Here is a 24,975-nt window from a genome sequence, read left to right as displayed (position 1 = left end):
AGAGTATTAAGAGCTACGATGAAGTTACCCAGGAGACGTAAAAAGCTTGCAGCACCTGGTATTTCTAGGAGGTCTCCCATCCAAGTACTGACCAGGCCCTGCCCCATTTAGCTTCCGAGATCTGACGAGATCGGACGCATTCAGGACGGTGTGGCCGCACGCCAAGAGGCCTGGCTGCATGATGTCTCTTAAAGGTTGGCGGGTATTGACGGAACTTCCAGCAAAAAAAAAAAAAAAAAAAGAAAAATGGATGGAAAAATATCAGTGCAGCAAATGGTGTTGACAGTAGCTGGGTACGTGTACAATACTTCAATTATATCTCCTCCAGACAGATAGAGAGTATTAAGAGCTACGATAAAGTTACCCAGGAGACGTAAAAGCTTGCAGCACCAGGTATTTCCAGGAGGTCTCACATTCATGTACTGACCAGGTCCTGCCCCGTTTAGCTTCCGAGATCTGACGAGATCGGGCGCGTTCAGGCCGGTGTGGCCTCAAGCCAAGAGGCCTGGCTGCATGATGTCTCTTAAAGGCTGGAGGTTATTGACGGAACTTCCAGCAAAATAAAAAAGAAAAAAGAAAAATGGAGGGAAAAATATCAGTGCAGCAAAGGGTGTTGAAAGTAGCCGGGTATGTGTACAATTCTTCAATTATATCTCCTCCAGACAGAAAGAGAGTATTTAGAGCTACGATAAAGTTACCCAGGAGACGAAATAACTTGCAGCACCTGATATCTCCAGGAGGTCACCCATCCAAGTACTGACGAACCCTTGCCCCGTTTAGCTTCCGAGATCTGATGAGATTGGGCGCGTTCAGGACGGTGTGGCCGCAAGCCAAGAGGCCTGGCTGCATGATGTCTCTTAAAGGCTGACGGGTATTGACGGAACTTCCAGCAAAAAAAAAATGGATAAAGAAAAATGGAGGGAAAAATATCAGTGCAGCAATGGGTGTTGAAAGTAGCCGGGTACGTGTACAATACTTCAATTATATCTCCTCCAGACAGAAAGAGAGTATTAAGAGCTACGATGAACTCACCTAAAGGATTATTAGGAACACCATACTAATACTGTGTTTGACCCTCTTTCGCCTTCAGAACTGCTTTAATTCTACATGGCATTGATTCAACAAGGTGCTGAAAGCATTCTTTAGAAATGTTGGCCCATATTGATAGGATAGCATCTTGCAGTTGATGGAGATTTGTGGGATGCACATCCAGGGCACGAAGCTCCCGTTCCACCACATCCCAAAGATGCTCTATTGGGTTGAGATCTGGTGACTGTGGGGGCCAGTTTAGTACAGTGAACTCATTGTCATGTTCAAGAAACCAATTTGAAATGATTCGACCTTTGTGACATGGTGCATTATCCTGCTGGAAGTAGCCATCAGAGGATGAGTACATGGTGGTCAAAAAGGGATGGACATGGTCAGAAACAATGCTCAGGTAGGCCGTAGCATTTAAACGATGCCCAATTGGCACTAAGGGGCCTAAAGTGTGCCAAGAAGACATCCCCCACACCATTACACCACCACCACCAGCCTGCACAGTGGTAACAAGACATGATGGATCCATGTTCTCATTCTGTTTACGCCAAATTCTGACTCTACCATCTGAATGTCTCACCTCTTTTTCCTATTTGTAGTGGAGATGAGTGGTACCCGGTGGGGTCTTCTGCTGTTGTAGCCCATCCGCCTCAAGGTTGTACGTGTTGTGGCTTCACAAATGCTTTGCTGCATACCTCGGTTGTAGCGAGTGGTTATTTCAGTCAAAGTTGCTCTTCTATCAGCTTGAATCAGTCGGCCCATTCTCCTCTGACCTCTAGCATCAACAAGGCATTTTCGCCCACAGGACTGCCGCATACTGGATGTTTTTCCCTTTTCACACCATTCTTTGTAAACCCTAGAAATGGTTGTGCGTGAAAATCCCAGTAACTGAGCAGATTGTGAAATACTCAGACCGGCCCGTCTGGCACCAACAACCATGCCACGCTCAAAATTGCTTAAATCACCTTTCATTCCCATTCAGACATTCAGTTTGGAGTTCAGGAGATTGTCTTGACCAGGACCACACCCCTAAATGCATTGAAGCAACTGCCATGTGATTGGTTGATTAGATAATTGCATTAATGAGAAATTGAACAGGTGTTCCTAATAATCCTTTAGGTGAGTGTATATGTATGTATGTTTATGTATGTCCAATTGCTTTGACAATACAAATGAAATGAATTGAGAGAGAGAGAGAGAGAGAGAGAGGAATATGAGCTCCTAAAAAACATTTGTTTTTATACATAAGCGGATTTAATTTGTGATTTACAAATGAATATATAGCACTATAAACATACACAGAAGACATGGAATAGAAATTCAGAAGAAAAAGTATTCAAAAAATAATAATTTTAAGAGAAACACAAAAAGAAGAAAGCAGAGAGACAGTTCAGGAAGAAAAGTCAGAAAAGAAAAGCTGAAGACAAGAATTGGAGGTAAGAGACAAATAATTAAACAAAAAAATATGTATTAATAAAATAAATAAGCATTCTCAGTAGTTGACTCAGCCAATGAAAATGCAGAGCTCCGATTTGAATAGAGTGACAGTAGGAGAGAGCCCAACTGCCACTGAGACTGATAGAAATCTATCGAACAGCAGTCTGACTGCAGAGCTGCCTTTTGAAATCCGATACCCTGAAGACATTCGCTCTGCACAGGCTAAGAAGGACTACAAACAAGCTGTGATGAGAGCATCTCCTGAGACCCTCATCCTAGACTACACCGGTAAAGGAGAAAACAGGGTCAAGAACAATCTACTGTTCTACACCGCCTTTCACAAAACCCTGTGCCAGACATACCCCAATAACAACAAGAGGGGCATTAGCAGAGGCAGGCAGATCTCAGTGCTGGTAGAGAAAGACACAGACAGTGTGATGCTCACTTTTAATGTATACCACAACGGGACCATCATGGTGCAGGGCAGCGAGAGCAGCCTGGACCAATTAGCTCTCGGCTTCCACACCTCAAAGCAGCAGACTGAGGTAGAGAAACAAGAGCCAGAGCCGGCCACCCTGCAGTCTGCCCCCAGCCACACGGAGCCAGACAGTGCCCCATCTCCCACAGACTGCCCCCCTGTCTCCCCAAAACTCTCCAGCAACATTAAAACACTAAAGGAATGCCTATCAGTGCTGGAGCTGGAGTTTGCGGAGTTCAGGGAGCAGACCTTGAGCACCCTGGCCCAGACCTCCTTGTGCGATCAGCTCCGGGATGAGATGCACAGACTAAAGATGCAGCACAAGGCTGAGATCCATGAGCTGAGAGCAGCAGTGAGAGACCTGGAGGAGCAGAGCCAAACCCTGAGGACGGAGCTGCGCAGAGCGAGGGAGGAGCTGACCAGGACACCCCAGCACAGCCAGCTAAGGAGCCTGCAGAGCCAGCTGGAGGAGCTAAGAGAGGAGCTACACATCACTGGAGCACAGAGACTGCACTGCACTGACCCCACAACACCTCCAACCCCTGACGCACCCACTGATCCACCCACACTCCCCACCACTCCTGACACACCCACTATCACCAGACCTGCCACTAATACACAACCCCCTGAAACGCCACTCCCCCAAAACACACCCGCTGCCCCCACCACTCCCGACGCAAACCCGGAGTGGCAGGTCAACGCAGAGGTGGTCATTCTGAGCGAATCCAATGGGAAGTTCCTGGTTGAGAGGCGCCTCTTCCCTGGGCGAAAAGTGAAAAAGCTTTGGTGCTCCACAGCACAGAGAGCCCTGGAGCTGCTCTCCAAGAGGAGGCTTTGCCAAGTCAAACACATCCTCATCCACACCGGCACTAACGACCTGAGTGCCCGCAGGGCGATGTGGCCTCAGCCCTGAGACAGGTAGCAACGAAAGCCACAGAGGAATTCCCAACTGCCAAAATTTCCATCTCCACACTGCTGCCCCGCACAGACGTGCCCCTGCACATCATCCAGGCCATCAACGCAGAAGTGTCCCGAAGATGTGCCCTCCTCCCCAACGTCCACCTGGCACACCACTGAGACATCCAGCCACATCACCTGTATGACCACGTCCACCTCAACAAGACGGGTGTGAGGATCATCTCAAAGGTCCTCAAGGACACAACCCTGGGCCGAAACCCCACACACCCCCACCTCGAGACCAGGAGCAAACCCCCCAGCCCCCGGCCACATCCCCAGCCACCGGCTCCACCCCAGCCCCAGCCCCTGAGACCCCGCGGCCCCATTCCCCACCCCCCCATCCCCAGAGGGCCCGTCCAGCACAGCAGAGCGGACAGCCGGGGACCAGCACAGCCACACAGCCACGCAGCAGCGGCTTCCAGAGCCTGGAGGCCCGATGCTGCCCAGCTGGCCCAGATAAGGCAACTCCTCAGTGTCATCTGTACCACACTGCTGAGTTAACTGAGCCTCAACACACATATATATGGTTGTGGAGATGGAGAGTAAGAAAAAATGTGATTTAATTATTCTGATATTTTGATGCAAAGATAAAATCTTTGAGTGATTATTATGTATATCCATATATAATTATTAATAGTAATATAATATCAGTTGTAGACCACAAATTAAACTTTCTTATGTAGAAGAGACAAGTATAATAAAATATATGAACATGTCCTTTAAAATAAGCAGTTGGAATATGCAGGGTTTACGCTCCTCAACTTTTGGAATGAAGAGCACAGGCCCTGAACTGATCAACACTGTAAATAGTTCAGATGTTTTCATTCTTGTAGAGACTTGGTGCTGTGCAGATATGTCTATACACTGGATGGATACAATGGATACAGGGAGCTGATTGTGCCCTCCTATAAAAAACCCAAAGTCAGGTGTGGCAGGGCCTCGTGGGGGATTATCGTGTGGTACAGGGAGGAGCTCCGAGCAGCCCTATGCCCAGTACAGAGAGGAGACACACACCTGTGGATGAAAATCAGAAAAGACACCCTACAAAATAACACAGATATATACCTATGTGCAATTTATATGCCACCCGCAGACTCCCCCTACTATAATGAGGAAGGCTTTCATGAGCTTCAAAACGAAATCTGCCACTTCCAGACCCTGGGCTCTGTACTGCTGTGTGGCGATCTCAATGCCAGGACTGGCAGAGAGATGGACTACATCAATACAGAGGGGAACACACACCTGTTCGGAGACTCCCCGCTGTGCCACACACACACCTCCACACTGACACAGCCACGACAGCGTGGTAAACAAGAGCAGGAAGCAGGTAGTGCGCCTATGTAAAAGCCTGGGTCTATATATCATCAATGGCAGGACCAGGGGGTACTCTCTGGGGAGATTCACATACTGCTCGGCTCTGGGCAGCAGTGTGGTGGACTACGCCATAACTGACCTGGACCCACAAGCCAACAATGCGTTTATAGTCAGACAACAATCTCCACTATCAGACCACAGCCAAATAACACTTTACCTAAAAAGATCAGCGCAGCCACAAGTCAGAGCCAAACTTCCCACAAAACTGGTCTCCCTGCCACCCAGTTAGAGATGGTCAGAGCCCAGCACAGAGAACTACACAAGAGCCCTGAATAGTGATGAGATTGAAAACATGTTAGACAGATATCAATCCTCACACTATCAAATAAACCAAAACGGAATAAACTCAGCCACCAAAACACTGAATGAAATATTTGAGAGACTGGCTTTAAAATCAAACATTAAAACAATTAAAAAACAAAATATGAATTCGTCTAAAAGAAAAAAAGAACAGTGGTGTGACCAGGAGTGTGAAACTTCTAGGAAACACCTGAGACATCTCTCCAACACTAAACACAGAGAGCCCGACAACCAGGAGGCTCGCCTCAGCTACTGCCAGGCCCTGCGGCACTACAAACAACTCCTCAGTAAGAAAAAAGACCACTATATGGGCAGAATAAATACCCCAAAAACAAAAAATGAAATACCAATTCAAAATGGAGAAATCTGGAAAACACACTTTGAAAAACTTTACCAAAATGTTGAAAACAATCCAAAGCCAGAACAGGTTAAAATATTAAAAAACCTAAATAAATTGGAAGAAATCATTAAGAATAACCAAAATCCCTTAGATAACCCATTTACAATACAGGAACTAAAACATCAACTCAAAATCCTCAAACCCAGGAAAGCCAGCGGCCCCGACAGCATCAGCCCTGAGATGCTGAAGCACAGCAGCCCGCAGCTGCAGGAGGCTCTGCTCAAACTCTTTAACTTGGTGCTGAGAGCCGGGTGTTTCCCTGAGGTCGGGAATCAAGGATTGATCACCCCGATTTTTAAAAGTGGAGACAAATTAGACCCCAATAACTACTGGGGCAGCTGTGTGAGCAGTAACCTGGGGAAGGTGTTCTGCAGTATCATCAACGCCCAGATACTGGCCTTCCTTACCAAGCACAGTGTCCTGAATAAGAGTCAGATTGGCTTCCTACCAAAACACCGCACAACCGATCATATTTACACTCTACACACCCTCATAAATAAATATACCCAAAACAATAAAGGAAAAATATTTGCCTGTTTTGTAGACTTTAGAAAGGCATTTGACTCAATCTGGCACAAGGGATTATTTTATAAACTTCTACAGAGTGGTGTAGGGGGTAAAGTTTATGACATCATTAAATCAATGTATTCTGAAAACAAATGCGGAGTTCAAATTGGCAACTCAAGAACAGAGTTCTTCACTCAGGGGCGGGGAGTGAGACAGGTCTGCAGTCTGAGTCCAACACTGTTCAACATCTACATCATCGAGTTGGCCACAGTGTTGGAGCAGTCTGACGCCCGCAGCCTAACTCTCCATGACACAGAGATCAAGTTCCTGCTCTACGCAGACGACCTGGTGCTGCTGTCGCCCACAGAGCAGGGGCTTCAGCAGAACCTGGCGCTGCTAGAGCAGTACTGTCAGAAATGGGCCCTGGCAGTCAATCTGGACAAGACCAGAGTTATGGTTTTCCAGAAAAAAGCCCCATCTCAGGGAAACAGGTACCGCTTCACTCTGGGCAGCACTGGATTAGAGCACTGCACCAGATACAACTACCTTGGCCTGACCATCAGTGCGTCAGGGAGCTTCAGCCTGGCTATAAACGCATTAAAAGACAAGGCATGCCGGGCATTTTATGCCATAAAGACACAATTTGGGAAAACAACAATACCAATAACTATTTGGATTAAAATATTAAACTCCATCATCCAACCAATCCTGCTATATGGGAGCGAAGTGTGGGGTCCCCTCATGAACCTCAATAACAGCAATTGGGACAAAAGCCCCATGGAAATATTCCACCTAGAATTTAATAAAAACATCTTACACGTACACAGAAACGCCCCCACGGCTCTGAGGCTCACAGAGCCCGAACACACAATGACCAAAACAACTACAATTGGGAAAATTGACATGTACCTGAAAAGCAAATACACAAAAGATTAGAGACACGAATTAGAATTACAAAACAAATTGGAATGCTACCGGGCCCTGAATAGAAACATTACATTGGCTGAATACTTAAAAATCCAAAATATAAAAGAGAGACAAAATCTAACTAAATACAGGCTCAGTGACCACAGCCTCGCCATTGAAAAAGGCCGCTACAGAAAATTCTGGGTTGCCAGAGAAGAGCGGCTGTGCAGCCAGTGTGACCTAGGGGAGGTCGAAACACAGGCGCATTTTCTGCTGTCCTGCCCTAAATACACAAAAATCAGGGAGACATACTTTAAAATATTAAAAATGCATATCCCTGAGTTCAGCATGATCCCCGATTGCTGCAAACTCCCCGTCCTGCTGGGAGAGGAGGAGCGCACTGCCTTCTTAGCAGCGCAATATGTATCCACCTGCCACAGCCTGCGAGACAGTGTGTAGACACCAGCCTGTGGCACTCCATTTGCAAAACAAAATAAAAACAGTGATTTTTCTGATGTCATGACACAAATTTTGATACAAACAACAAATATGGTTTATATCCTACTTAATTTTATTTCAATGTGTACTATATTTGTTCCACTGAATCTTGTATTGCAATGTTTTGTCTTGATTGATAGAACATTTGTATCTGCTTTGGCAATATTGTGATAGATCATGCCAATAAAGCACCTTTGAATTGAATTGAAATGAATTGACAGACAGACAGACAGACACACGCACACACACACACACACACACACACACACACACACACACACACACACAGAGCCAGCCAGCCAGACAGCCAGCCAGCTCAGCCATGACATCACGAGCCTCTCTCAGCTGACTGCTATGACATCACAGAGCACGTACATTCCGTTGCTTGCCGTCTGTCAACCACTCAGTCACTGCCAGCCAGACTGGCTGGCTGGCTGGATGGGGGGGCTGCTTGCTGCTGCTGCGTATCTTAGCAAGCTAATTTGCCTGACCGGCCTTCCTACTCCTATGCCCAAATGCCCACCTAAGCCTCGTTTGTAATGCATGTCATTGTATTTCAAAAAGGAATCTGGAAATAGTAAACCTATTTTCTTTATTTGAATGTATTAAAGATCACATTTTATTACATTTTCTTTTTCTGTACTTCATTACATTATATTGAGATTCATAATTCTATTATTTATTTTCCGTATGTATGTATGTATGTATTATTGTATGGAAGGAAAGTTAGAAATGATTTTCTCAAACCTGTTTTTCTCTCTTGTATACTTAAGAAAGATAAGGTCAAGCTAGAAGGTCAGGAGGCCATAAGGTAGTTTGATTTCTGTTTGTTATTTACGATGAGAACCTTGGAGACAATGTCAAACGGTATGACCTACGTGCCTGTTCCTTAAAACCATGTGTAGATCTATGAACTCTGTTCTATAATGAAATATGTTCTGCTTAGTTAGCCTTTAAGATAACATAGTAATGATTTTCTAGCATGTATGTATGTATGTATGTATGTCCAATTGCTTTGACAATACAAATGAATTGAATTGAGAGGGAGAGAGAGAGAGAGAGAGAGAGAGAGAGAGACAGAGAGAGAGACAGACAGACAGACAGACTGACAAACACAAACAGACACACACACACACACACACACACACACACAGACACACACACAGCCAGCCAGCCAGCCAGCCAGCCAGCTCAGCGATGACATCACAAGCCTCTCTCAGCTGACTGCTATGACATCACAGAGCATGAACATTCCGTTGCTTGCCGTCTGTCAACCACTCAGTCACTGCTAGCCAGACTGGCTGGCTGGCTGGATGTGGGGGCTGCTTGCTGCTGCTGTGTACCTTAGCAAGCTTATTTGCTTGACCGGCCTTCCTACTCCTCTGCCCACATGCCCACCTATGCCCGATCTGCTGTTCACCTGGATCACAGCTCTGCCCCAACAAGGCAGATCCTCCCAAAAATGGTACAAAATGATCCACGTTCCCCTCCACAGAAAGCTTTAGCCCAAAATAAGGGACACATTCTGCCCAATATGTCAGCGCCAACCACAGCCTGAGGGACACAGTGACACACGAGCACCGGCTGTAAATATAATGTAAATACTCGTTTGTAATGCATGTCATTGTATTTCAAAAAAGGAATCTGGAAATGGTATACCTATTTTCTTTATTTGTATGTATTAAAGATCACATTTTATTACATTTTCTTTTTCTGTACTTCATTACATCTTATTGTGATTCATAATTCTATTATTTATTTTCCGTGTATATGTATGTATGTATGTATTGTGACAAACCAAGGGGCAGGGTCATACATGGCAGATATGTCAGGCCAGGTCTGCTGCAAGGTGTGTACTCTAGGGTAGAATACCGACCCTAGGCAACTACACTCCCCAGAAACCCTCAGGCAGCCATTCTAGCACCTAATGTGGTCACTTGGTGTTACTTCCTCAATTATTCACCAGGTATATAAGGCGGGCCTGAGAGAGAGAGAAGTGAGAGACAATAGGGTGAGTTATCTGGAAAACAGAGGTAGCTCATAAGGAGAAAGCCAAGACTTATTTATTCCAGACTTTGTTTAAAATAGAATGATTATGTAAGATTAGTTACAACTCCAGTGTGAGTTAGGTTTTGTTTTCAGATTTGTTTTGTTTGAAGTAAACATACAGGCACAGCCCTGTATTTGCAACCTCCTCCCTGGGTCATGACTGGTTTTTACTCCTAAGAAGATCACAGAGAAGACCCGCACATGTGTACAGCCAAGGCGTTTTGTCACATTTGGTGTAGAATGCGGGCAGCACCTCATGAAACCCAGACTGGCTGAGTGAATTTTTTTATCCAAAAAAAAAAAAACTACAGGCTGTAATAGCCCAACAGGAAGCGACCAGGGTGCAGCAGGTGGCTCACCAGGATGCTATGCGGATGCATCAGGAAGCACTACAGGTCCAGCATGATACAAATAAAATGTTTAGAGAAGAGCAGGAAAAGGTGACTAAAGAGCTGAAAGAGAGTGTTGAAGCACTTGCAACCAGGATTGGGCCACAGGGGGCTGCAACCCATTCCACTCCCCGCACCAATCACTTTCTGCAGAAAATGACAAAACAGGACGATGTTGAGGCCTTCCTTATGACCTTTGAGAGGACAGCAGAGAGAGGGATGGCCAAAAGATTCCTGGGCAGGGCTTGTGGCACCTTATCTGGCAGGGGATGCACAGAAAGCGTACTTTGATCTGGAGCTGAAGGACGCCCAGGACTATGATAAATTGAAAGCGGAGATAATGACCCGATTGGGCGTGACCACCGCAGTGAGGGCACATCGGTTTCAGCAGTGGGCCTACCAACCAGGACAACCAATCCGAACGCAGATGTTTGATCTGATCCATCTGGCCAGGAAATGGCTACAGCCAGAGGTCCATTCATCAGCCGAGGTGGTGGAGGCCATAGTCCTTGACAACTACCAACGCTGTTTGCCCAAGGACGTTTGACGCTGGGTTGGCCAGAATGAGGTGCTGTCCGCTGACACCTTGGTGGCCATTGTAGAGCGGTTCTATACAGCCGGAGCAGCAGAGCATGTACCGGAGGTTAAAAACTCGTTCCCCAGGCCATGACGAACCAGCGGACCGGGTAAGATGGTTCCAAAGTACTCTGGGAAACATGACGCGCTGGACTGGAAGAAAAGAGCAAGACTGGGGGGGGCAAAGGTGGGGCCTAAAGCCGAGACTAAGGGTTATAGGGGGTCACCATCACAACCAATTGTCTGCTACAATTGTGACAAAGTAGGACATATTGCGGCCCACTGCCCAGGTAGAGAGGAACCAATGCAATGTAATGTGTGTGATATGGGGAAAGAGAAACCGGTATTTTATGCCTGCCCTGTTGGGACGGATGTTTTCATAGGCGGAGTACCTAATCCAAAACACATGTGTACAGTGATAGTCGATGAGAAAGAAGTGGCTGCTCTACTCGACTCTGGCAGTATGGTTACACTGGTCACAGAAAAATTAGTAGCGACCAACAAGCTGGATAGACATCAGGAGCTCAGTATCACATGCACACATGGTGACACACGCCCCTATCCCACAGCCCTTGTAAACATACAGACAGAGGCCGGGAAACTAGATTACGAAGTCGGTGTGGTACCCAACATGCCATATGATGTGATACTGGGACGATATTTTCCTAATTTTGGAAAACTAGATAGAAAACATAGTAAATTGGAAATGCACACTGAAAACTGTAAGCCAGAAGTTGCCTCGATCCCACAACTAGAGCTAAAAGTAGACCTGGTTCCAGTTGAGTCGACAGTGAAGGTTTTGGTTGGGGAAAATTAAACTGAAAACATAGGGGTGGAATGTAGTGACGTAGATGACCCTATGGAGGGTGAGGAACCCAGCACTAGCAGGGTGGGTGAGAATCCATTCATAGAGACCCCTGAAGCTGACAATGTAGAAGTGTCAGTGTTAGAGGGACTCCCCACTGATTTTGGCAGCGCACAGGTGCGAGATCTCACTCTACACTATGCTAAAGAAAATGTGAAGGTAGTAAATGGGACCCCTATGACTACTGCAGACCCGCCAACAGCTTATCCTTATTTTATGGTAAAAAATGACCTATTGTACCGTGTAAATAAGATAGGGGTGGACATTGTGGAGCAATTGCTAGTTCCCACCCCATTCAGACGAACAGTTCTCAGTCTGGCACATGGGCATATCCTGGGGGGACATCTGGGGATGGACAAAACCAAGGATAGACTCCTGAGGAGGTTTTACTGGCCAGGCGTACATGCAGACGTGACAGAACATTGTAGCTCATGTCCTGAATGTCAACTACATGCTCCTAAACCAGCCTTCAGAAGCCCACTGGTCCCTTTGCCCATCATAGAGACCCCCTTTGCTAGGATAGCTATGGATGTGGTGGGACCTCTCCCGAAATCAGCCAGAGGGCATCAGTATATACTGGTTATTTTGGATTATGCCACCAGGTACCCAGAAGCCATTCCACTGCGGACCATGGCTTCAAAAGGTATTGCAAAAGAGCTAATGTTGATGTGTAGTAGGGTGGGGATACCGAGGGAGATATTAACAGATCAGGGCACACCCTTTATGTCTAAGGTTATGACCGATCTGTGTAAATTGTTGCAGGTTAAGCAGTTGAGAACATCAGTCTACCACCCACAAACAGATGGGTTGGTTGAGAGATTTAATAGGACCCTGAAGTCCATGCTAAGAAAGGTAATCGATAAGGATGGGAAAAATTGGGAATTCATGCTGCCCTACTTGATGTCTGCCATTAGGGAAGTCCCACAGGCTTCCCTGGGCTTTTCGCCTTTTGAACTGTTATATGGGAGGCACCCCAGGGGGATATTAGACATAGCCCGTGAAACGTGGGAACACGAGTCCACTCCTTTCCGGAGTGTAGTCGAGCACATCAATGCTATGCAAGAGAGAATAGCCACAGTCACTCCCATTGTGAGAGAGCACCTAAGGCAGGCACAGGAACACCAACAATTCGCCTATAATCGTCAGGCTACACTGAGGGTGTTCCAGCCTGGTGATAGGGTGTTGGTGTTGGTTCCCACTGTAGAATGTAAATTTCTGGCTACGTGGATGGGACCTTATGAGATTATAGAGCGAATACGGGAAGTGAACTATAAGGTTCAGCAACCCGGCCGCCGACCCCCAGAACAAATATATCATGTCAACTTAATAAAAGCCTGGAAGGACAGGGAAGTGTTGATGTTGACTTACCCCCCTCAGCCACTAGGGACACCGAAGGTGAATATTGCAGCTGCCTTGTCACCTGACCAGTTGAAGGAGGTGAACGACTTGATAATACGTAATAGGGAAGTTTTCTCAGGCATACCGGGGCGTACCCATTTAGTCTCTCACAACATTGTGTCTCTCCCAGGAAAGAAGGTAAATATGAGGCCTTACAGGGTACCAGAAGCTCGCAGGAACACTATTAGAAATGAGGTTAAGGAAATGCTGGAGGCAGGGGTTATTGAAGAATCCCACAGTGAGTGGTCCAGCCCTATAGTCATGGTTTCCAAACCTGATGGCTCCTGGAGATTCTGTAATGATTTTAGAAAGGTTAATGAAATTTCAAAGTTTGATGCATACCCAATGCCCCGAGTAGATGAATTGTTAGAGAATATTGGGAATGCTCGCTATATTTCAACTATTGACTTAGCCAAGGGCTACTGGCAGATTCCCTTGACCCCGGGTGCCAAAGAAAAAACAGCCTTTGCAACCCCAGATGGTCTGTTTCACTACACAGTGATGCCCTTTGGCCTGCATGGTGCTCCTGCCACCTTTCAAAGGTTGATGGACCACATACTTAGACCACACAGGACGTATGCGGCAGCATATTTAGATGATGTGGTCATTCACAGTCCAGATTGGGAATCACATTTGTCTCAGCTCCAAGCGGTATTGGATTCAATACATGCAGCAGGCCTGATGGCTAATCCAACCAAATGCAATTTGGGGTTGGAAGAGGCCAAATACTTGGGCTATACAGTAGGGAGGGGTATGGTGAAACCCCAAATATCCAAGGTTGAAGCCATAAACTCTTGGCCTAGGCCTGTCAATAAAAAGCAGGTTAGGGCATTTTTAGGGTTAACTGGGTATTACCGGAGGTTTATTCCCAACTATGCTACCTTAGCGGCCCCTCTGACTGATATGACTAAGGCTACAGAACCCAATATGGTTAGATGGGGTGATACAGCAAACCGGGCTTTCCGGAGCCTACAGGAGGCGCTCTGCCGCAACCCCGTTTTAATGGTACCTGACTTTCAGAAAGAATTTATAGTCCAGACGGACGCCTCTGAGGTGGGGATCGGAGTGGTTTTGTCCCAAAGAATGGGTGATCATGAACACCCGGTGTTGTTCCTTAGCAGAAAGTTGGAATCCAATGAAATAAATTATTTGGTAGTTGAAGAAGAATGTTTGGCAGTGAAGTGGGCTTTGGACAGTCTTCGATACTATTTGTTGGGCAGGCACTTCACCCTGATCACTGACCATGCCCCCCTCACTTGGATGCATCGTTCGAAAGACAGGAATGCCCGTGTGATGAGGTGGTTTTTGAGTCTCCAACATTTTCATTTCACCCTGCAGCACAGGCCAGGGAAGGCCATGGGGAATGTTGATGGGCTGTCCCGGGTGCATGCTTTTTTGCGGCTGTCGCTCGACCTATGGGGTCGCAGCTGGGGGGGAGGATGTGGGACAAACCAAGGGGCAGGGTCATACATGGCAGACATGTCAGGCCAGGTCTGCTGCAAGGTCTGCACTCTAGGGAAGAAAACAGACCCTAGACAACTACACTCCCCAGAAACCCTCAGGCAGCCTAATGTGGTCACTTGGTGCTACTTCCTCAATTATTCACCAAGTATATAAGGCGGAAAGATAGAGTCAAGCTAGAAGGTCAGGCCAGAAGCTAGTTTGATTTCTGTTTGTTATTTACGATGAGAACCTTGGAAACAATGTCAAACGGTATGACCTACGTGCCTGTTCCCTAAAACCATGTGTAGACCTATGGACTCTGTTCTATAATGATATATGTTCTGCTTAGTTAGCCTTTAAGACAACATAGTAATGACTTTCTAGCATGTATGCATGTATGTATGTATATATATATATATATATATATATATATATATATATATATATATATATATATATATATATATATGTATGTATGAATGTATGTATGTCCAATTGCTTTGACAATAGAAATGAATTGAATTGAGAGGGAGAGAGAGAGAGAGAGAGAGAGAGAGAGAGAGAGACAGACAGACTGAAAAACAGACAAACAGACACACACACACACACACAGACATACACACACACACACAGAGCCAGCCAGCCAGCCAGCTCAGCGATGACATCACGAGCCTCTCTCAGCTGACTGCTATGACATCACAGAGCACGTACATTCCGTTGCTTGCCGTCTGACAACCACTCAGTCACTGCCAGCCAGACTGGCTGGCTGGCTGGATGTGGGGGATGCTTGCTGCTGCTGCGTACCTTAGCAAGCTTATTTGCTTGACCGGCCTTCCAACTCCTCTGCCCACATGCCCACCTATGCCCGATCTGCTGTTCACCTGGTCACAGCTCCGCCCCAACAAGGCAGATTCTCCCAAAAATGGTACAAACTGATCCACGTTCCCCTCCACGGAAAGCTTTAGCCCAAAATAAGGGACAAATTCTGTAACAACATAATGGATGCCCACCCAACCTGTGACAAAACTGAGAAAAAAGAAAAACACCAGTCCTCCTGGGGGAGGGACACACAGCCACCCTGGCTGCCCAATATGTCAGCACCTACCACAGCCTGAGGGACACAGTGACACACGAGCACCGGCTGTAAATATAATGTAAATACTTGTTTGTTATGCATGTCATTGTATTTCAAAAAAGGAATCTGGAAATAGTAAACCTATTTTCTTTATTTGTATGTATTAAAGATCACATTTTTTTACATTTTAATTTTCTGTACTTCATTACATCTTATTGTGATTCATAATTCTATTATTTATTTTCCGTGTAGATGTATGTATGTATGTATGTATGTATGTATGTATGTATGTATGTATATGTATGTATGTCCAATTGCTTTGACAATACAAATGAATTGAATTGAGAGGGAGAGAGAGAAGAGAGAGAGAGAGAGAGAGAGAGAGAGAGAGAGAGAGAGAGAGAGAGAGAGGAATATGAGCTCCTAAAAAACATTTGTTTTTATACATAAGCGGATTTAATTTGTGATTTACAAATGAATATATAGCACTATAAACATACACAGAAGACATGGAATAGAAATTCAGAAGAAAAAGTATTCAAAAAATAATAATTTTAAGAGAAACACAAAAAGAAGAAAGCAGAGAGACAGTTCAGGAAGAAAAGTCAGAAAAGAAAAGCTGAAGACAAGAATTGGAGGTAAGAGACAAATAATTAAACAAAAAAATATGTATTAATAAAATAAATAAGCATTCTCAGTAGTTGACTCAGCCAATGAAAATGCAGAGCTCCGATTTGAATAGAGTGACAGTAGGAGAGAGCCCAACTGCCACTGAGACTGATAGAAATCTATCGAACAGCAGTCTGACTGCAGAGCTGCCTTTTGAAATCCGATACCCTGAAGACATTCGCTCTGCACAGGCTAAGAAGGACTACAAACAAGCTGTGATGAGAGCATCTCCTGAGACCCTCATTCTAGACTACACCGGTAAAGGAGAAAACAGGGTCAAGAACAATCTACTGTTCTACACCGCCTTTCACAAAACCCTGTGCCAGACATACCCCAATAACAACAAGAGGGGCATTAGCAGAGGCAGGCAGATCTCAGTGCTGGTAGAGAAAGACACAGACAGTGTGATGCTCACTTTTAATGTATACCACAACGGGACCATCATGGTGCAGGGCAGCGAGAGCAGCCTGGACCAATTAGCTCTCGGCTTCCACACCTCAAAGCAGCAGACTGAGGTAGAGAAACAAGAGCCAGAGCCGGCCACCCTGCAGTCTGCCCCCAGCCACACGGAGCCAGACAGTGCCCCATCTCCCACAGACTGCCCCCCTGTCTCCCCAAAACTCTCCAGCAACATTAAAACACTAAAGGAATGCCTATCAGTGCTGGAGCTGGAGTTTGCGGAGTTCAGGGAGCAGACCTTGAGCACCCTGGCCCAGACCTCCTTGTGCGATCAGCTCCGGGATGAGATGCACAGACTAAAGATGCAGCACAAGGCTGAGATCCATGAGCTGAGAGCAGCAGTGAGAGACCTGGAGGAGCAGAGCCAAACCCTGAGGACGGAGCTGCGCAGAGCGAGGGAGGAGCTGACCAGGACACCCCAGCACAGCCAGCTAAGGAGCCTGCAGAGCCAGCTGGAGGAGCTAAGAGAGGAGCTACACATCACTGGAGCACAGAGACTGCACTGCACTGACCCCACAACACCTCCAACCCCTGACGCACCCACTGATCCACCCACACTCCCCACCACTCCTGACACACCCACTATCACCAGACCTGCCACTAATACACAACCCCCTGAAACGCCACTCCCCCAAAACACACCCGCTGCCCCCACCACTCCCGACGCAAACCCGGAGTGGCAGGTCAACGCAGAGGTGGTCATTCTGAGCGAATCCAATGGGAAGTTCCTGGTTGAGAGGCGCCTCTTCCCTGGGCGAAAAGTGAAAAAGCTTTGGTGCTCCACAGCACAGAGAGCCCTGGAGCTGCTCTCCAAGAGGAGGCTTTGCCAAGTCAAACACATCCTCATCCACACCGGCACTAACGACCTGAGTGCCCGCAGGGGCGATGTGGCCTCAGCCCTGAGACAGGTAGCAACGAAAGCCACAGAGGAATTCCCAACTGCCAAAATTTCCATCTCCACACTGCTGCCCCGCACAGACGTGCCCCTGCACATCATCCAGGCCATCAACGCAGAAGTGTCCCGAAGATGTGCCCTCCTCCCCAACGTCCACCTGGCACACCACTGAGACATCCAGCCACATCACCTGTATGACCACGTCCACCTCAACAAGACGGGTGTGAGGATCATCTCAAAGGTCCTCAAGGACACAACCCTGGGCCGAAACCCCACACACCCCCACCTCGAGACCAGGAGCAAACCCCCCAGCCCCCGGCCACATCCCCAGCCACCGGCTCCACCCCAGCCCCAGCCCCTGAGACCCCGCGGCCCCATTCCCCACCCCCCCATCCCCAGAGGGCCCGTCCAGCACAGCAGAGCGGACAGCCGGGGACCAGCACAGCCACACAGCCACGCAGCAGCGGCTTCCAGAGCCTGGAGGCCCGATGCTGCCCAGCTGGCCCAGATAAGGCAACTCCTCAGTGTCATCTGTACCACACTGCTGAGTTAACTGAGCCTCAACACACATATATATGGTTGTGGAGATGGAGAGTAAGAAAAAATGTGATTTAATTATTCTGATATTTTGATGCAAAGATAAAATCTTTGAGTGATTATTATGTATATCCATATATAATTATTAATAGTAATATAATATCAGTTGTAGACCACAAATTAAACTTTCTTATGTAGAAGAGACAAGTATAATAAAATATATGAACATGTCCTTTAAAATAAGCAGTTGGAATATGCAGGGTTTACGCTCCTCAACTTTTGGAATGAAGAGCACAGGCCCTGAACTGATCAACACTGTAAATAGTTCAGATGTTTTCATTCTTGTAGAGACTTGGTGCTGTGCAGATATGTCTATACACTGGATGGATACAATGGATACAGGGAGCTGATTGTGCCCTCCTATAAAAAACCCAAAGTCAGGTGTGGCAGGGCCTCGTGGGGGATTATCGTGTGGTACAGGGAGGAGCTCCGAGCAGCCCTATGCCCAGTACAGAGAGGAGACACACACCTGTGGATGAAAATCAGAAAAGACATCCTACAAAATAACACAGATATATACCTATGTGCAATTTATATGCCACCCGCAGACTCCCCCTACTATAATGAGGAAGGCTTTCATGAGCTTCAAAACGAAATCTGCCACTTCCAGACCCTGGGCTCTGTACTGCTGTGTGGCGATCTCAATGCCAGGACTGGCAGAGAGATGGACTACATCAATACAGAGGGGAACACACACCTGTTCGGAGACTCCCCGCTGTGCCACACACACACCTCCACACTGACACAGCCACGACAGCGTGGTAAACAAGAGCAGGAAGCAGGTAGTGCGCCTATGTAAAAGCCTGGGTCTATATATCATCAATGGCAGGACCAGGGGGTACTCTCTGGGGAGATTCACATACTGCTCGGCTCTGGGCAGCAGTGTGGTGGACTATGCCATAACTGACCTGGACCCACAAGCCAACAATGCGTTTATAGTCAGACAACAATCTCCACTATCAGACCACAGCCAAATAACACTTTACCTAAAAAGATCAGCGCAGCCACAAGTCAGAGCCAAACTTCCCACAAAACTGGTCTCCCTGCCACCCAGTTAGAGATGGTCAGAGCCCAGCACAGAGAACTACACAAGAGCCCTGAATAGTGATGAGATTGAAAACATGTTAGACAGATATCAATCCTCACACTATCAAATAAACCAAAACGGAATAAACTCAGCCACCAAAACACTGAATGAAATATTTGAGAGACTGGCTTTAAAATCAAACATTAAAACAATTAAAAACCAAAATATGAAATCGTCTAAAAGAAAAAAAGAACAGTGGTGTGACCAGGAGTGTGAAACTTCTAGGAAACACCTGAGACATCTCTCCAACACTAAACACAGAGAGCCCGACAACCAGGAGGCTCGCCTCAGCTACTGCCAGGCCCTGCGGCACTACAAGCAACTCCTCAGTAAGAAAAAAGACCACTATATGGGCAGAATAAATACCCCAAAAACAAAAAATGAAATACCAATTCAAAATGGAGAAATCTGGAAAACACACTTTGAAAAACTTTACCAAAATGTTGAAAACAATCCAAAGCCAGAACAGGTTAAAATATTAAAAAACCTAAATAAATTGGAAGAAATCATTAAGAATAACCAAAATCCCTTAGATAACCCATTTACAATACAGGAACTAAAACATCAACTCAAAATCCTCAAACCCAGGAAAGCCAGCGGCCCCGACAGCATCAGCCCTGAGATGCTGAAGCACAGCAGCCCGCAGCTGCAGGAGGCTCTGCTCAAACTCTTTAACCTGGTGCTGAGAGCCGGGTGTTTCCCTGAGGTCGGGAATCAAGGATTGATCACCCCGATTTTTAAAAGTGGAGACAAATTAGACCCCAATAACTACTGGGGCAGCTGTGTGAGCAGTAACCTGGGGAAGGTGTTCTGCAGTATCATCAACGCCCAGATACTGGCCTTCCTTACCAAGCACAGTGTCCTGAATAAGAGTCAGATTGGCTTCCTACCAAAACACCGCACAACCGATCATATTTACACTCTACACACCCTCATAAATAAATATACCCAAAACAATAAAGGAAAAATATTTGCCTGTTTTGTAGACTTTAGAAAGGCATTTGACTCAATCTGGCACAAGGGATTATTTTATAAACTTCTACAGAGTGGTGTAGGGGGTAAAGTTTATGACATCATTAAATCAATGTATTCTGAAAACAAATGCGGAGTTCAAATTGGCAACTCAAGAACAGAGTTCTTCACTCAGGGGCGGGGAGTGAGACAGGTCTGCAGTCTGAGTCCAACACTGTTCAACATCTACATCATCGAGTTGGCCACAGTGTTGGAGCAGTCTGACGCCCGCAGCCTAACTCTCCATGACACAGAGATCAAGTTCCTGCTCTACGCAGACGACCTGGTGCTGCTGTCGCCCACAGAGCAGGGGCTTCAGCAGAACCTGGCGCTGCTAGAGCAGTACTGTCAGAAATGGGCCCTGGCAGTCAATCTGGACAAGACCAGAGTTATGGTTTTCCAGAAAAAAGCCCCATCTCAGGGAAACAGGTACCGCTTCACTCTGGGCAGCACTGGATTAGAGCACTGCACCAGATACAACTACCTTGGCCTGACCATCAGTGCGTCAGGGAGCTTCAGCCTGGCTATAAACGCATTAAAAGACAAGGCACGCCGGGCATTTTATGCCATAAAGACACAATTTGGGAAAACAACAATACCAATAACTATTTGGATTAAAATATTAAACTCCATCATCCAACCAATCCTGCTATATGGGAGCGGAGTGTGGGGTCCCCTCATGAACCTCAATAACAGCAATTGGGACAAAAGCCCCATGGAAATATTCCACCTAGAATTTAATAAAAACATCTTACACGTACACAGAAACGCCCCCACGGCTCTGAGGCTCACAGAGCCCGAACACACAATGACCAAAACAACTACAATTGGGAAAATTGACATGTACCTGAAAAGCAAATACACAAAAGATTAGAGACACGAATTAGAATTACAAAACAAATTGGAATGCTACCGGGCCCTGAATAGAAACATTACATTGGCTGAATACTTAAAAATCCAAAATATAAAAGAGAGACAAAATCTAACTAAATACAGGCTCAGTGACCACAGCCTCGCCATTGAAAAAGGCCGCTACAGAAAATTCTGGGTTGCCAGAGAAGAGCGGCTGTGCAGCCAGTGTGACCTAGGGGAGGTCGAAACACAGGCGCATTTCCTGCTGTCCTGCCCTAAATACACAAAAATCAGGGAGACATACTTTAAAATATTAAAAATGCATATCCCTGAGTTCAGCATGATCCCCGATTGCTGCAAACTCCCCGTCCTGCTGGGAGAGGAGGAGCGCACTGCCTTCTTAGCAGCGCAATATGTATCCACCTGCCACAGCCTGCGAGACAGTGTGTAGACACCAGCCTGTGGCACTCCATTTGCAAAACAAAATAAAAACAGTGATTTTTCTGATGTCATGACACAAATTTTGATACAAACAACAAATATGGTTTATATCCTACTTAATTTTATTTCAATGTGTACTATATTTGTTCCACTGAATCTTGTATTGCAATGTTTTGTCTTGATTGATAGAACATTTGTATCTGCTTTGGCAATATTGTGATAGATCATGCCAATAAAGCACCTTTGAATTGAATTGAAATGAATTGACAGACAGACAGACACACGCACACACACACACACACACACACACACACACACACACACACACAGAGCCAGCCAGCCAGACAGCCAGCCAGCTCAGCCATGACATCACGAGCCTCTCTCAGCTGACTGCTATGACATCACAGAGCACGTACATTCCGTTGCTTGCCGTCTGTCAACCACTCAGTCACTGCCAGCCAGACTGGCTGGCTGGCTGGATGGGGGGGCTGCTTGCTGCTGCTGCGTATCTTAGCAAGCTAATTTGCCTGACCGGCCTTCCTACTCCTATGCCCAAATGCCCACCTAAGCCTCGTTTGTAATGCATGTCATTGTATTTCAAAAAGGAATCTGGAAATAGTAAACCTATTTTCTTTATTTGAATGTATTAAAGATCACATTTTATTACATTTTCTTTTTCTGTACTTCATTACATTATATTGAGATTCATAATTCTATTATTTATTTTCCGTATGTATGTATGTATGTATTATTGTATGGAAGGAAAGTTAGAAATGATTTTCACAAACCTGTTTTTCTCTCTTGTATACTTAAGAAAGATAAGGTCAAGCTAGAAGGTCAGGAGGCCATAAGGTAGTTTGATTTCTGTTTGTTATTTACGATGAGAACCTTGGAGACAATGTCAAACGGTATGACCTACGTGCCTGTTCCCTAATACCATGTGTAGACCTATGAACTCTGTTCTATAATGATATATGTTCTGCTTAGTTAGCCTTTAAGATAACATAGTAATGACTTTCTAGCATGTATGTATGTATGTATATATATATATATATATATATATGTATGAATGTATGTATGTCCAATTGCTTTGACAATACAAATGAATTGAGAGGGAGAGAGAGAGAGAGAGACAGACAGACAGACTGACAAACAGAAAAACAGACACACACACAAACACACACACACACAGAGCCAGCCAGCCCGCCAGCCAGCCAGCCAGCCAGCTCAGCCATGACATCACGAGCCTCTCTCAGCTGACTGCTATGACATCACAGAGCACGTACATTCCGTTGCTTGCCGTCTGTCAACCACTCAGTCACTGCCAGCCAGACTGGCTGGCTGTCTGGATGGGGGGGCTGCTTGCTGCTGCTGCGTACCTTAGCTAGCTTATTTGCTTGACCGGCCTTCCTACTCCTCTGCCCACATGCCCACCTATGCCCGATCTGCTGTTCACCTGGATCACAGCTCCGCCCCAACAAGGCAGATCCTCCCAAAAATGGTACAAACTGATCCACGTTCCCCTCCACGGAAAACTTTAGCCCAAAATAAGGGACACATTCTGTAACAACATAATGGATGCCCACCCAACCTGTGACAAAACTGAGAAAAAAGAAAAACACTCAGTCCTCCTGGGGGAGGGACACACAGCCACACTGGCTGCCCAATATGTCAGCGCCTACCACAGCCTGAGGGACACAGTGACACACGAGCACCGGCTGTAAATATAATGTAAATACTCGTTTGTAATGCATGTCGTTGTATTTCAAAAAAGGAATCTGGAAATAGTAAACCTATTTTCTTTATGTGTATGTATTAAAGATATTAAAGATTAAAGATTAAAGATCACATTTTATTACATTTTCTTTTTCTGTACTTGATTACATGATTCATAATTCTATTATTCATTTTCCGTGTATATGTATATATGTATGTATATGTGTGTATATATATGTATATGTATGTATGTCCAATTGCTTTGACAATACAAATGAATTGAATTGAGAGGGAGAGAGAGAAATAGAGAGAGAGAGAGAGGAATATGAGCTCCTAAAAACATTTGTTTTTATACATAAGCAGATTTAATTTGTCATTTACAAATGAATATATAGCACTATAAACATACACAGAAGACATGGAATAGAAATTCAGAAGAAAAAGTATTCAAAAAATAATAATTTTAAGAAAAACACAAAAAGAAGAAAGCAGAGAGACAGTTCTGGAAGAAAAGTGAGAAAAGAAAAGCTGAAGACAAGAATTGGAGGTAAGACCTTTCACCTATAGAGACAAATTATTAAACAAAACAATATATATTAATAAAATAAATAAGCATTCTCAGTAGTTGACTCAGCCAATGAAAATGCAGAGCTCCGATTTGAATAGAGTGACAGTAGGAGAGAGCCCAACTGCCACTGAGACTGATACAAATCTATCGAACAGCAGTCTGACTGCAGAGCTGCCTTTTGAAATCCGATACCCTGAAGACATTCGCTCTGCACAGGCTAAGAAGGACTACAAACAAGCTGTGATGAGAGCATCTCCTGAGACCCTCATCCTAGACTACACCGGTAATGGAGAAAACAGGGTCAAGAACAATCTACTGTTCTACACCGCCTTTCACAAAACCCTGTGCCAGACATACCCCAATAACAACAAGAGGGGCATTAGCAGAGGCAGGCAGATCTCAGTGCTGGTAGAGAAAGACACAGACAGTGTGATGCTCACTTTTAATGTATACCACAACGGGACCATCATGGTGCAGGGCAGCGAGAGTAGCCTGGACCAATTATCTCTCGGCTTCCACACCTCAAAGCAGCAGACTGAGGTAGAGAAACGTGCCAGAGCCAGCCACCCTGCAGTCTGCCCCCAGCCACACGGAGCCAGACAGTGCCCCATCTCCCACAGACTGCCCCCCTGTCTACCCAAACTCTCCAGCAACATTAAAACACTAAAGGAATGCCTATCAGTGCTGGAGCTGGAGTTTGCGGAGTTCAGGGAGCAGACCTTGAGCACCCTGGCCCAGACCTCCTTGTGCGATCAGCTCCGGGATGAGATGCACAGACTAAAGATGCAGCACAAGGCTGAGATCCATGAGCTGAGAGCAGCAGTGAGAGACCTGGAGGAGCAGAGCCAAACCCTGAGGACGGAGCTGCGCAGAGCGAGGGAGGAGCTGACCAGGACACCCCAGCACAGCCAGCTAAGGAGCCTGCAGAGCCAGCTGGAGGAGCGAAGAGAGGAGCTACACATCACTGGAGCACAGAGACGGCACTGCACT

General features: G+C 46.0%; 3 pseudogenes; all 3 read right to left on the bottom strand.

Annotated features, from left to right (window-relative positions):
• Nucleotides 1-43: 43 nt before the first annotated feature.
• On the bottom strand, nucleotides 44-162 carry LOC136732865 (uncharacterized; annotated as a pseudogene).
• A 216-nt stretch (nucleotides 163-378) lies between these two features.
• On the bottom strand, nucleotides 379-497 carry LOC136733086 (uncharacterized; annotated as a pseudogene).
• Nucleotides 498-712: 215 nt separating this feature from the next.
• LOC136733156 (uncharacterized) lies at nucleotides 713-831 on the bottom strand (annotated as a pseudogene).
• Nucleotides 832-24,975: the final 24,144 nt, after the last annotated feature.

This window comes from Amia ocellicauda, unplaced genomic scaffold, assembly GCF_036373705.1.
Source record: "Amia ocellicauda isolate fAmiCal2 unplaced genomic scaffold, fAmiCal2.hap1 HAP1_SCAFFOLD_35, whole genome shotgun sequence".
In the NCBI taxonomy this organism is placed as follows: domain Eukaryota; kingdom Metazoa; phylum Chordata; class Actinopteri; order Amiiformes; family Amiidae; genus Amia; species Amia ocellicauda.
Note: the sequence above shows the minus strand (reverse complement) of the source record. Positions and strands in the feature narration are given on the sequence as shown.